Below are 15,850 nucleotides of genomic sequence, written 5' to 3'. Positions count from 1 at the left end.
CTTTCTGTTTACATTTGTCATCATAGGAATCCTGAATGCAGCTGCAGTTAGAGACCATTTTTACGCAATGCAAACATTTTTATAACCCCCTGCTCGTGTGCGACCCACAGGTTTGGATTATTCTCTATTACAGAGATATGTGTATTTTCTATGAGGTTGCGTTCCGGTCCTAACAGCGTGACACGTCTTCACATCCCAATCAAACAGCGAATACAAAACATATCTATCGCTGACAATTGCATCCTCATGCCAAAAGTTTATTATTTGCATACGTTTTAAAGTTTTGACAGTTGAAACTTTCATTTTCCTCACCACTGCTCTTGTCTGCGTACACCCGACTGTCTATAGTCAGTTACTGCTGTGTGTTTACCATCATTTATCAAAATATTTTCTTTTGTGTTCATCAAAAAGAAAAAAAGAAATTCATACAGGTCTAGAACAACATGAGGATGAGTAAATGATGTCAGAATTTTCATTTTAAAGTGAACTATCCCTTTATAGGAGTATACAGACACAGGGTTAGAATACATTTATAATACATAGGCAAATAGTACATGGCACCAATACTCCTAACATTCATTTAAGAACATTCAAGTCATGAAAACAGAAGCTGCACAAAGACATACAATAAAAAACACTTAGCAATCACAACGTTTTTGAGTTCAAGACTTTGGAATGGTGTCTTTTCATTTACTCGTTTAATCCAGTTCATAATTTTTGACAAGTCAATTGTTATTGTATGTTTCATTCTAAGCCATACAGTGCCCTTAAATAGCACCAATGGTCTGATTCACGATTTAACATTTCCTTTGGTGTGTAGGTGTGTTTTAGTACATGTTAACGATATGCAAAAGGTAGATACCCCGAAGTAAACAATGACACAAGTAAATCTCTTTTCTTGGACAACAAAAACACACTGATTGTAGGCAACAGTTTACTTACTGGGATTGGTGATGTAGACAAGACATTATCATATTTCCTCCCGCTTGGACTCACAGCCTGTAAGTTAACTCCTGTTAGCATTGCATTGTGAGCGAATCTTTCAAACATGGTAAGGGACACAGCTTTTCAAATCCATGCATTTCAGGAAGAGAGTGAAATCTGGAGCTACAAAAATGTATGGTACAGTTTCTGGAAAATATTGTGTTTTTAACCATAAACCACATGAAAACATTGTTTTATACTTGCATGAACACTTGTGCTTGAACACTTTGATTCAACAGATAAATTCCAAGTATTTTTTCTGTTAGATTATACTGTTGATCACACATACAGTTAGTGACAACAATAATTAGAACCAGGTTTATAAGTAATAACAGCAGGCAACCGTGCATAGCTTTTACTGTAACCTATCACTTTCCGTCTTTTTTCAGGACATAATCGAAGATTATTCCCCAGGGAAGTTAAGGAACTTAAACCATCCACTGGAAAAATTGTGCCAACTTAAGTTAATTGCCTCTGTGATCTCCCTTACATTGTGAGGATGATTCAATACCTTAAATCCAATAATGTTTCTCTGCTGCTCCATAACAACTTCTAGCTTTGTTAAAACAAGAAGAAGTGCTGAAACATTAAACAGATATTGTAAGTTTACCACACCATCTTCTATTACATAAGTCTTACACAAACACTGAGGGGCGGTTTCCCAGACAGGGTTAGATTAATCCAGGACTAGGCCTTAGTTATATTAGGATGTTTAAGAAGTTTTTTTTACAAACAAACCATACAAAAAAAAGGTGTGCATGTTGAGACAAAACATTGGCACTGATTTATGTTAAGATATGTCAATTCAATCTGTTTTAAATTTAAGCAGTTAAAACATGCATTTTAGTCTGGGAGTATGATAAGCCCTGTCTGGTACACTGCCCCTTGACACTCTGGGGGCTTTTGATGTGTTTTTCCTTATCAAAGCAGAATCATCTTAAAATACTTCATCATTAATAATCATACACTTATGTGTTTGACATCATTTGAACCTGTGAAGGGTCATCTTTAATTCGTGTACATTCACAATAACAACAAACCTTTGTGTTTTGTCAAATAAAGAAAATAAACTGGTTGCTCATTCAGACATTTCTGTCTCCTTCAGCTGTCTCTCAAAACATGCTACAAAAATTAATTGAAACTCCGGGAATACTCCTCACACAAACATGATACACATATCCAAAGAAAGCCTGTTTATAATCTGAACTGAAGTAAAGCAAGTACCGTTTTTCCTGGCTGACAGGCGGTACCAGCTGTTCACATGGAAATTAATAGACAAGCAGTTCACACAATGACAAACAAAGTGTTAAGTTCTATCGGATTTAAAGACTTTACTGCATGTTTGGTTGATAAACATAATACACACATGCGAGGAAGATCTTCAGTTATGTCTGGACAATGATGAAGAGTAAAGAAGCATTCATCTTTAAGTTACTTGGGAAGAACAATGGACGACTTCCTGAAGTAAGTCATTTATCCTCAAATATATATTTGCTATCATGTAATATGCTTATGGCTTGTGCAGTTAGCCCTACATAAGCAACCTTAGCAACATTGTTAAAAACGAAGCTGTCAACAATCAGTTGATGGGCATCTAAAAACAGTCATCTGAAAACAGCTTTTTATATAACTAATCACTGCAGATGTTTATCTGAGATGTTCTGAATGTAGTTTATGTACATGATAGTTTATCTGAATTTATTGCTATCAGTGATATTTATTCATCAGTTATGTATGAAAGCTTATGTGGTATTTCTGTGGACAATGCTAACAGCTGTTTATAACTCTCTTACAGGTCTGCATCACTCTCATCAGCAAGTTGAAAGACATATTCACACTTTTTGGACTTAAATTTATATGGTAAAAGGAGCAACATGAAGTTTATGTAACAGCTCATATCAAAGCCCTGCTGTATTTTATTCAAAGTTTCAGTTTCTCTACATTGTTTGTATAAAGACTTTGGAAATGCCAGTCATGTGTTGTTCACTTGTATCTTCAGGAACTGTTTTCCAAACTGACACAAAGTTTTCTGCTAAAATGTATGTGTACAAAATGTACCTTTGATACTTATTATTTAGATTTTATTGTACACTTTTTGTAATTATACTATAAGCAAAACATTGATGCATTAGGGAGTTGGGTCTTTATCTCCAGGTGTAAATCACATCAATATTCATGACCAGTGACCCTCCCTTGCATTTTGCCTTTACACAAGAAAAAGTCTCACAAAAGATAAATCAATATATCGTTTCATGTAAATGAGTGGGTAAAATGTTTTTTTACATCTGTTTGTCGCAAATTCCCTTCTCTACAAGTTCCAGTACTTTTTTGTTGGTGAAAAAAATGTTTAGTATGTGTTCCTTGGCCTTATTTCAGCAACTTTAATTTTTTTATTTTATCTAACCACATCATTTACTTAGAAATACAAACATGTACACACATGTTACTCATATATTAGTTTAGCGCAGTGTATTCTGAATACAATATTATGTTATCTTAGCCATTATTATGTTTAAAGCAACTGAAAAAAGACCAAATGTAAGAGCATGTCAGAACCTCTGCCAGTGTCCCGAAATTGTCGGACCCCAGAGGGTTAATGTGTGAAAGAAAGAAAAGTATTAGATCTTTTAAATGGATCATCTATTAAATAGCTTCTTGCCTGGGGCCCGGGTGCTTTATGACGCCACAGTGGTTCTGTTGCCTCCTCAGGAGACTGTAACATGGCTCTGCCATGACAATTGACATGTATTTTCTGTTTCTTGCTACAACTGATGGGCAGTCTGGAAAAGTGTCTGAGCTGGTGACTGTGCAGGTAGGTCAATTGCTTGCCAAAATGATGATCTAAGAGCACTTTCAGGGTTTAGCCGTTTACAGGTAGGACTTCTCTCCATCACTGCTTGTCTTGAAGTTCCTGCAATCTTTGTCACAGATAGGGACCTTTGGAGTATTTTGTAGTTTTTTGTTTTTTGTCCTAGATGACTTGGTTGAAACTCATCTGAAGTAGAGCAAGTCCTTTTTTATAGTGGTTTTATGTATGGAGCTTGCGTTTAAAAACAAATGGTGCAGTGGCCTCCTCATTTGTGTCATAGTCGTCCAGTAGGCGCCTGCTTCGCCTACAGAGAACAAAAGAAATCTTCATCTGTAATGATGATACAAGGACGCGTTACACAGGTTTAAAAAAAAATGACATATTTAAAGAATTTTCCCCCAAAAAAGCCACTTGGAGACTCCAAATGACCCTTTGTAACAAGAGACACATAACATGCTGCTATTCTTGAATGCTTTACTCTACAGTCATAATTTTGGGCTCTAATGAAAGGTTACACTTAGACCTACTATATAACCTATCCAAATTCACTCTCAGTAATTGCTGATACATAGTAACTGAAGTATAAACACATTATAGTGTTTTTTTTTTCAATTCTTGAAACCAAACTTTCTACAAATAAAGAGACAAAACAACTGCTATGTATTAAAACACTTTAATATTAGAACTCACACACTATATACATCTCAAACTATTTACAAATTCAAAGAAAATAGGGGGGCACATCTACAAAACAATATATACATGTATATCACACCTAACACATATCAAAGGTTTTTAGCAACATGCCAATCATTATAGCAATCCCTATTTGGCTGAAAGCACAAAGGCACATCACAAGAGGAGCACTTTACTGGTGTCTTTGCAGGGCAGTGTCTGCACTTCAGACGGCTTGCAGTGCTGTGTCCACTGATATGCACAAGTTTGTAATGTGCAGTGCTTGGAGTGTTTGATGGAGCTGATGTGCCAGCTGCTGCTGCCAGCTCCTCCACTAATGTCTCCCTAAAGGCCTTCTGGTGCATGGGTACCTGTCCTTTTCCTTTTGTGATGTCCTTGTAGAGAAGGAAGGCATTCACAACCGCAATGTCCATGAAGTGATAAAAAAAGTCTTATACCACTTCTGGGTCTTGTGGATGACTTTATAATAACTGATCAGGGCATCAGATAGGTCGACTCCACCCATGCACCTGTTTGGACATAAGAAAACAACATTGAGACATTTTATTTAATTTCAAATAACATAAAAGATTGTTGATTATATAATACATACCGGTTGTACTACTTCACTGCTGGTGGAATAGAGATGTCCTTCAACACCCAGCGCCCAGCTGGATCTCTGACTCTCCTCTGAACCGTGTCCCCCGCATGGGCTGTGTGTAATGTGGAACACATGAACACGTCCCTTGTGTCTCGCCACTGAACAAAGAGGAGGGAGTCTTTCCGGATACATCTTATACTCCCACAGGGTGATTTAGAATTCAGAATGTTTGTTTGTGTTTTTGGAAACCCAATTCTGTTTGTGCGTATGGTTCCGCACGCCCAGATCCTCTTCTGAAGGAGGTCACAAAAAAGAGAGGGACTGGTGTAAAAATTATCTACAAACAACTTGTAGCCTGTGCCAAGCAACCGGGTGTCAAGGAGCTCCATCACAGACTCATAACTGAGCCCCTTGCCACTGTTTCCTTGCAGCTTCCCTTCATACAAAAACAAACATAGCATAAAAAAACACTTACTTGTCGAGAGTTACATCTCCATCATCCAAGCACGAGCGCACAAACACACACTCACACGTACAACACACACACACACACACACACACACATATACACACACACACACACACCTGTGCTTGAGCTCACAATTACAAACATAATATAATAAAACACTTACTTGTCGAGAGTTACGTCTCCGCCTTCCAAAAACATCTCCTCTGCTACAGAGTCAATGGATGAAACGTCGCTGTCTTCATCAGAAATAGCGTCATCCGACTCATCACTATCACGACGAGTACAGTGATCGATAACTTCTTGAAGTAAGAAGTGTGTTTTTGCAGTTCTCTTTGCCATTTTTCCACTATTACGTTCTTTCACCCATAAAGTCGCTCAACGCTGCCTTTACGCAGGGGCGCATGAATCCGTATGGTGACTTTGCGCAGGAACCTCACATGTGACCAGATGAAGTTGCATATTATTCTTTACAGAAACTCATTGGCTCTCAGACCAGACAGTTATTATCATCCATTGCAACTGGATCGATTTACTGTCAATCAAAGAGAGGGAGGTACCATTCTTCACATAGGGGCTCATTGGCTATTCACACCTTTCCGACACCCTTATCATTGACCGATTGGCTCAAATGACCCGTCAATCAAAAGGTCAGGGGTCTGCGGCCATTTTAACATCGTATTTTAGTTCATGTTTACGAGTGAAATGGAGGTAGACCATATAATGCGTCACAGTTGTGATAGCATTTCAAATTAGCTGACAACGCTATTACTACATTCCGTGGATTCATATTGATATATAAATGTGTTTTGGACTACATACTTCGCTGAATTGGATTGTATGGGCCCTTGGCAGTGTAACCAAACAGTTTTTGTTGGAATGTAATGGATCAGTGAACTAACAGAAGGCTTCAAGGGTGAGTTTATTCCAGTTTGTGTTTGTTTATTTGGCTGTGGGTGGTCTGACAAAGCCACAGATTGTACCCGCTGTGTTGATTGTATCCTAAAATGGTTTAAATCATTCGAATAACAGGAATCTCAGCTTTCCAGAAATATATAATATGTTTAACTTTGTTTTTCGTTGAGTTTTGTCTTTCAAAAAGTTATGCCTCTTAAACCCCCAATGGCCCGTGGACGGGCCGTCGGAATGCAATGAGGAGGGCGATGAGTGGAAGACAGCATTTAATACTCCTTCGGGGCACTATCAATATTCTGTTCTACCATTCGGCCTCTTGAACGGACCGGTTGTTCTTAAATAAGTGTTGTCAATGCGGAGAAGTGCGAGTTGTAGAAGTTTGCTAATTTTTACGAGCGTTTCATCAGAAATTTTGGTCAGATCGCTAAACCCCTTACCGCTCTTACTTCCATTAAAGTGTGTTACCGCTGGAATAATAAGGCTCAGAAAGCCTTTGATGAATTAAAGTCCTGTTTTATCTTTGCTCCTGTCCTCTCTATTCCATACCCGGCTAATCAATTTATAGGGGAAGTAGATGCCTCAGATGTCAGGGTAGATGCCATTTTGTCACAGGGGTCACTTGTTGATGGGAAAGTGCACCTGTGTGCTTTTTTCTCCCACCGGTTAAACCCAGCAGAGCGAAATTACATAGGTAATCGGGAGCTGTTGGTGGTCAGACTCGCTTTGGGGGAGTGGCGTCACTGGTTAGAGGGAACCTCTGAGCCCTTCCTGGTTTGAACGGATCACTAAAATTTAGATGTCTCTGTGTGTTTGTTACTTTTGTGGGTGTGTCCTATCCTCTCGTGTGCACCTACTCTCTCTTCCCTTTCATCTGCTGTGATTGTCTCCAGCTGTCGCTCGTTTCCTCTGCCTATTTATTCCATGTGTGTGTGTCACTTGTCATGTGTTCGTGTTGTTTGTTTCGGGTGGTCATTGCCACGTTTGGCTGCTCTTGTGTTTGCTCTAGTTGAGTCTGTTAGCCATGCCACAGTGTATTTGTTTCCAGGATTTGCAGTTTGAGCTCCCATTGATTCTAGTTCCCATTTCACTTTTTGTGTGAATTTACATTTTGTCTCTCTCTCCAGCTGACTGCAGGTGTTTCTTTTGTTCAGAACATATACCGGCAACTCTGTGACTGTGGATTATACTCCTTTCTCTCAAGCTGCCTTTTAGTGTTTCTTGCCTTCAGAATGTAAACCGAGAACTCTCTTTGACTGTGGATTATATTCCGTTTCTATCTCCATATGGCTGTCGGGAACTTTTGTATTGGGTTGCTCCTATTGCTGTATTCCTGCCTTCAATAAACATTGTTTTACTTGCATCAGATTCCATGTCAGACTTACATTTCTCACACATAGTGGAAAAACAAAAGTTTATAATTTTGTTCAGTGTATGATAGTAAAAAAAATCTAACTATAAAGTTGTTTAACAGTAAACCTTTAAAATGAAATGTATGAAAAAGGATTTATACATACTTGTAGTATATATAATTCAAATTCGATATGCTGCCCAAGACTCTTGTGGTTGCTCCAAATTCTTTGTATCCTTCTTTACACCTTTACACTTGTATGGAGGCCATAAACACACTTCTTTTTTTCCCAGAATGCAGGCACAAACTTAAATTCTTCAGTTTCTACAAAGATAACAACATTGTACATTATTTCTGCAAGCAAAACACAAACATGAACTCAAAATAAAAAGGCAATGTAAGGGCAAACACAGAAAACCAAGTACATGTTTTTATGTATCATACTTGTTTAGACTGTGTACAAGCGTAACCACAGCATCTCCAACCAAATAAAAACACACAAAACAAACAAACAAACAATTTTATTCCAATTTCACTTTAAATGTACTTTAAATGACTTTTCCCTCAAGCGACAACCTTACCTACTTGCATATATTTAGTCTAAGTCTTGCACAATGACCACAAAAATTCTGAATTTACTGAGTAATCAAAAAGAGTGTCTTTCTTGGTATTCTCTTTATTAACAACAAATGCATCACCTTTAAACAAAATTTTGTACCAGAACAACAGCATTAAGATCAATACAATTATCACCTTCTAAAGTTTTATTGACCACACCATTCCTACTTAATTGTCTGGACTGTTTGACAGCTCCATCAAACAACTCTGATACTGGCCCATCAGTGTGGACTAATTTTTTCTGTGTATTCAATCCCTTTGCATCAGTGCTGGTCTTTGATTGAACTGCTTCTATTTCAGACAGCCTTTCGAATAACTTGAATGAAGGGACTGTGCCGTTTCCTAATATTTTTCAACTTCTGCAAGTAGTTTTCTAAAGGAAATCCTGATATTAGTTCTAAATGACCATGCAGTCTGACATCACTACTTATGTGAATCAATCCATGTATATTGTACACTACAAAATCAGAGCCATATAACTTACTGAAATGTTTAACAAATGAGACCAACCAACATGATCTCACAAAGTTCCGTGGGATAGTCACGGAATTTTTGGCTCATTTTTCCGTGGCAATCTCACGGATCTCCGCATATTTCCGTGGCCCTGCCACGGACTTTCTTTTCCGTGGCATTCTCACGGATTGGTTACTCAACTGCTTTTTCCTATTTTCAAACCATTGTCGCTTCGGTTTAGGGTTAGATTTGGTGTTTGCGTTAGTATTTCACTTTAAGTATTGGTTTATACTATTTTTTCTGATGTATTCTTTTATATTTTCTAAACTTTAATCAATTGTCGCCTGGCGTTGGGGTTAGAGTTGGGTTTGGGTAGGGATGTCATTTTATGTAAATCTAACCCTAAACCGAAGCGACAATGGTAAGAAAATAGGACAAAACAGTTGAGTAACCAATCCGTGAGAATGCCACGGAAAAGAAAGTCCGTGGCAGGGCCACGGAAATATGCGGAGATCCGTGAGAATGCCACGGAAAAATGAGCCAAAAATTCCGTGACTATGCCACGGAAATTCGTGAGATCAGGTTGGACCAACGTGTTGGCAAAGTCCATTGTCAAACAGAAGATTTGCTAAAATGCAAATGTAACAGACAAAAGCATGACATTATTATACACTTGTTTAGCCAGAAAACCTTTAAGAACCACTGCCCCAGTATATAAAAGAAATTGTCTTAATTCTGTCTGTTGCTTTCTATTTCAATCTTTCTTCCAGGCTTCTATGCTTTTTAGCTAATTCAACTGGGACAAAAACTTTTAAATTACATAATTGCTTGGATATAGCTTTGACCTGTTGCCAAGAAAGACAACATTGTTAAGGTCCAATACTGCTCATCCACAAATCCAAAAGTCTTTGTAACACAATAAAGTCCTATATGGATGGTAATTGTTTCTCATGATGATGTCTGTAAAAATATATTTGCATGCCTCCTTGCAAACTTGTGCATTCAAGAAGATAAATTTGCAGTGGATGTGTGAATTTATAATTCGAAACATCTAGAAATGTGTTGCAGGTGTGGTTATGTTATGTAGGTGGAGGGAGGCAGGAATAGGCAGCAGATTCAAATGCAGCTTTTTATTAAACAAAAACAAGATACAAGGTAATCCAAGCAAAAAAGGTTAACGAGACAGGACACAGGAACCAAACCATTACAAAATAACAACTGCAAGACAGGAAACCAGTGACATGCCAGCAAAGCAAAAAGCCAATGGGGCGCTGGCAAAGAAGGAAGCCAGGGAGATGCTGGTGGGAGTACACATTTACATTTAGGCATTTAGCAGACGATTTATCCAATGTGACTTACAAAGACTTACAAACCCACAAAGGAGGCAATAGTAAAAAGCTGCTTATAACAAGATACTGTACAAGTTTTCATTATTCTGAAACAATACCTGTTGAGAGAAAAAGAAAGTGTTACTGTTCTTTTACTGAAAAGAGAGAAGAGAAAGAAGTACGGTCAATATCTATGTCAGGTATATTTGGAAAAGATGGGTTTTTAATGTTTCTTTTTTGTTGCAAGACACTTGGCTTATCGGATTGCAATAGAAAGGTCATTCCACCAACAGGAAGAAGTGAAGGAAAATGAGCAGGAACGTGATTTAGTATCCCTTTGTGAAGGTAACACACAGACGTGATCCTGTGATCGCTAGTGATGATAGGGTGGCAAGTAAGATCTGATGATGGACTGTGTCAAAGCCTGCGATAGGTCTAGTCAAATAGTAAGAATTGGATTCTGCCTTAGCTGGCCATAAATCTTCTGTGACCAATAATAGTGCTGTTTTGATGGAGTGGTTGGATTTGAAGCCTTACTGCTTGTCATAGAGTAGGTTGTTCTGAGAAAGATAGGAGGATGTTTGGTTAAAAACAGCACTCTCAAGTGTTTTCACAATGAACGGATAGAGTGAGATGGGCTTGTAACTGTTAGTAAGATAGGGATTCAGTGTGATTTTTTTAAGCAGTGGTGTGACCAGGGTCTGCTTGAAAGCAGATGGAAAGATGGCGGTAAGGAGGGAGTTGTTGATGATATATGCAAGTGCTGGTGTGAGCATGTCTGAAATGGCCTGTATTAATGGGAGAGGATTGGGTCAAAGGGGCATGTGGTGGGGTGGGTGGAGAAAAGCTTAATAACTTATGTGTCAGTGAGTGGAGAGAAAGAGGATAAATGGAAGTCAGATGTAAGTGTAGAATATTAAGAGAAACTGGATGTGGTGAAGGTAATAGGTTACTGATGGATGAAGGTTTGTTGGGGAAAAGGTTTGCAAAGTCATCAGCTGACAAACAGGAGGTTGGTGGAGGGGGCCAGAGGAGAGAGTTAAAAGTTTTGAACAGCCGCCTTGTGTTGGGTGTGTTAGTTACCTTGGTGGTAAAGAAGGATGTTTTAGCTGTAGTGACAGCAGCAGAGAAAGAGAAGTGACTGGTAGTGCTAGAGAGGTTGGCCTGGTTGTTAGACTTGCATCATTTCCTTTCAGCAGCCTTGAGTGTAATCCATTGTTCGCAGAGAATATCGGAAAACCACGGGCAAGAGGGAGTAGCATGAGCTGATCTGGATGACAGAACAAAGAACATCTAAACATGATGTAAGAGTAGAGCATAAGGTGTCAGTGGCAAAATCAACATGTGTGTGATGTAGGAAGGTGTATGTTGAAAATGATGAAGTGATCAGATAGATGGAGAGGAACGACCTTAATGTTGTCCGTAGTGATGTTGCAGGTGTAGATGAGATCAAGCTGGTTTCCTGATCTGTAAGTGGCAGCGGTGGTGAGGAGAGTTAGGTTGAATGGGGAGATAAGTGTGTGGAAGTCCATGGCGTAGGGCTGCTGCAGGTGAATGTTAAGTCCCCAAGTACAATGAGTGGGCTGCCGTCTTCAGGAAATGTGAAGAGCAACATATCCAGCTCAACTATCAAGTTCAGAAGTGGACCTGGAGGGTGGTAAATTACAACAATGTAATGTTGAATAGGAGAGGTGATGGCCAACTGCGTGGCAAAGGCATGGATGATGTCGGATTTGTTGACTGCAGACTGGCAGTTCCAGAGTTCCACAGAGAAAGACAGAGGTGTTGGAGGACATTTGTGGATTGATCACATGATGGAGTGGGTATAACGAAGGTCTTTACACTCATAGGTCTTCAGATGAGGAGTATGCACATGGGTGTTGATGCTTCCGCTAGTTCAAGTAAGACCGTAAACATCAGAAGATGTCTCTTATTTCTCTCAGTTTGTCATCTTTCACTTTGTTGTACAAAGCTGGAATAGCAGTTTGTGAGAGGAATGTTTTGCCAGGCAGTTCGTATTGTCTGTCAAACGTTTGCACCATACTTATAACTGCAGGGTTTTTGACATTGTGAAAAGGCAGCATCTCTTTGGCGATGTATAGCTGTCACATTTATATTTGCACTTTCGGGCCAAGGCATCCATGATGGATAACTGCTTATATCTCTCTGCATCGCTAGATGCGGTTTTCATTCCTGGCTCGAGAAATTGGGTAGGATGATTGTATTTCAGGTGAATATTTAGGAAACTCACACATTCCGGGTTGAGGGGGAACGCTGGCGCGTTTGGCTGCCGCTCCTTGCTCCCGTTTGTTTGTTTGTTTATTTGCTTCCAAATAGTAAGTTACGGTTTTGGAGCTTTTAAAGCTTTTGGAGCTTTTAAAGTCTGAGGAAGTCTGAGGAAGTTTAAAAGACTGAGTTTAAAAGACTGAGTTACCCTTCGAATCACTGGATTACGTACACTGGAGTTACATTCCTAACCACTGGATTACGATGTATGTTTTAGCTTCACCTGTTGGCCTGTTACTAATTTTGAACGTCTGCTGTTGGAACAAACTTTCCCGGTGCCCTCCTCTGGATTTACACTTCTGCGAGGCTGCTATTAGTGTGGATTCCTATATGGCGTTAAGGTATTCTATTTGCCAACTGTTGAAATTGAAACAGAACTTTTATCTGGCACATGATAACTATGCTAGCTGTGATGATGCTGGAATACTCCGGCGAAAGCGCTATTTACATCGCTCTTCAAGGCGTAGTGTTATCTGTTCCTCATCTGATGCTGTTTCCTACCCTGCATTTCTTCGTAAACCTCACAATCTGGTGTATAAACCTGCTGGAATTAATTTTAACAACTTGACTACGATTACATGCAAAGAGCATTCACGGAAGGTTTTGGAATCCCCGTGCCTGTTAAAATCTGCATGTTTCAACGCTCGCTCTGTCAACAATAAAGCGGTGGCTTTATCTGACATTATTTTGGAAGAAAAACTTGACTTTCTATGTATAGTCGAGACATGGCACAGACATTCGGACGGTCTTCTCTTTAATGAACTCACTCCTGCTGGTTATGGTTTATTGGATCTCCCGCGATCCACTGGCACTAGAGGTGGTGGCATTATTGTTCTGTACAATCAGAAATACAATCTAAGACCCGTTGCTGTTCCAGTGTTCTCCTCATTTGAATGTCTTGTTTTAACTGTTTCTGACTGTCATTCAACTGCCATTGCTACAGTCTACCGGCCACCTAAAGCAAACAAAGACTTTTTAACTGAGTTTGCGGATCTGCTGTCGTATATGTGCCTTAAATTTCAGAAAATCCTTTTATTAGGGGATTTTAACATCCATATGGACAAAAAAGATTGTGCATTAACAAAGGATTTCTCGTCCTTGCTGGAATGCTTCGATTTAAATCAATTTGTTGATTGTACTACACATAACAAAGGACATATTTTAGACCTGGTGATATCTAATGGGTCTTTTGTGTCTGGGTTGTCTACTATTGATTTAGGATTGTCTGATCATCTGGCAGTCTTTTTTGATATGCATATACCTGTCACAAACACTGTTTCTTCTCGTATTATGACTTACCGGAAATGGAGATCAGTTGATCCTTATGATTTCTCTGTTTTTATTGATTCTTCATTAAGTTGTTTTACTCCATCTGACCCTCTGGAGAAAAGGGTCTCTATGTTAAACTCGGCTCTCTTATCTGGCCTGGATTTATTTGCTCCTTTAAAATCACGCTCTGTTTCATTCATGCGCCCTGCTCCATGGTATAATGATGACTTACGTATGATGAAAACATCTTGTCGTAAAATGGAGCGTAGGTGGCGTCTCTCAGGTCTGACTGTTCATTACGAGATATGGAAAGACTGCCTACAAGACTACAAGGCTGGAATTGTTTCAGCCAGATCTGACTACTTTTCTAAGATGATCAATGACAGTCAGAGTAATCCTAGACAACTTTTTAACTCCATTAACAAATTACTGAATCATAAAACTGTCACTTATGTTACTGCTTCTGATCATCTCTGTAACAGGTTTCTGGACTCTTTTGTCACCAAAGTTGAACAAATTCGTAGAGGTTTTTGTAATTCTACTTTAATGTCTTCTTCTGATTTTATTCCTTCCTTCTCTGGTACTAAGTGGTCTAATTTCTGTACAATTGATTCAGACTCTCTGTTAGCAGAGGTTTCAAAAATGAAAGCAGCCACCTCTCTATTAGATCCCATACCATTTGGTATGTTTCAGTCATGTTTTGATTCACTGTGTCCCTTTCTTTTGAGTATTATAAATGACTCACTGTGTACGGGGTTTGTACCTGCGGCTTTTAAAACTGCTGCTATTACACCAGTGCCTAAAAAGCCAAATATTGACTATGAGAACTTCACAAATTTTCGTCCAATATCTAATCTCCCTTTTTTTGCTAAACTTATGGAACGAGTAGTTTCTTCTCAGTTGATTTCTCATTTAACTGAGAACAATCTCTTTGAGCCTTTGCAATCAGGTTTTCGAAAATCACATAGTACAGAAACAGCTCTGGTAAGGGTGACAAATGACTTGTTAATCGCATCAGACTCTGGCTGTCTTTCAGTTTTGATCCTACTTGATCTCAGTGCCGCTTTTGACACTGTTGATCACTCAATTTTAATTACTCGTCTTGAAACAGTTTTTGGTGTTTCTAACACCGTTTTGAATTGGTTTAAGTCTTACCTATCTGATCGGAAGCAGTTTGTAGCCATGGGTGGTTTTAGATCAGATGTTAATGTTGTGCAGTCTGGTGTCCCTCAGGGGTCAATTTTGGGCCCTCTTCTTTTTAATATTTACGTCTATCCTCTAGGCCAACTTTTGAGATCACTTGGTCTAAAATTTCACTTTTATGCAGATGATACACAGATTTACATTCATTTTAGACCTAATGAAATTGTGCCAGTCAATTTTCTTTCTGAGTGTATTTTTAAGATGAAAGAATGGATGACTGAAAACTCTCTTTGTCTTAATAGTGAAAAGACTGAGATTATGCTTGTTGGCTCACCTCACCAACTACGCAAAGTAGAGCCAAGCACATTAACTCTTGATGGTTCAAATGTGGAGTTTCGGACTAGGTTGAGGAATCTAGGAGTGATTTTTGATGCCAATCTAACGTTTGAACCTCATGTTCTGAATACTGTAAAAATTTCATTCTTTCATCTTAGAAATATTGCCAAGTTGCGTCCTATGCTGTCTTTTAATACTGCGGAGAAATTGATTAACACTTTTGTGTTCTCTCGTATTGATTACTGTAATGCCTTGTTAGCTGGAGTGTCAAAAGCTACCCTAAACAGAATGCAGGTTTTGCAAAATTCGGCTGCAAGAATTCTGACTAGAACTAATGTGCGAGAACATATTACTCCTGTTTTGGAGTCTTTGCACTGGTTACCCATTAGGTTTAGGGTGGACTTCAAGATTTTGATGCTTACTTATAAGGCATTGCATGGTTTGGCGCCTCAATACTTGACAGAGCTTTTAATTCCATACACTCCAAAACGTGATCTTCGTTCCTCAGAAACTGGTCTTTTAACTGTTCCCTCAACTCGTTTAAAACTAATGGGAGACAGGGCTTTTTCCTCATCAGCTCCTAAACTCTGGAATTCTCTACCGATTGAGATTAGGCAAG

Source organism: Paramisgurnus dabryanus, chromosome 18, assembly GCF_030506205.2.
Source record: "Paramisgurnus dabryanus chromosome 18, PD_genome_1.1, whole genome shotgun sequence".
Lineage (NCBI taxonomy): Eukaryota > Metazoa > Chordata > Actinopteri > Cypriniformes > Cobitidae > Paramisgurnus > Paramisgurnus dabryanus.
Note: the sequence above shows the minus strand (reverse complement) of the source record.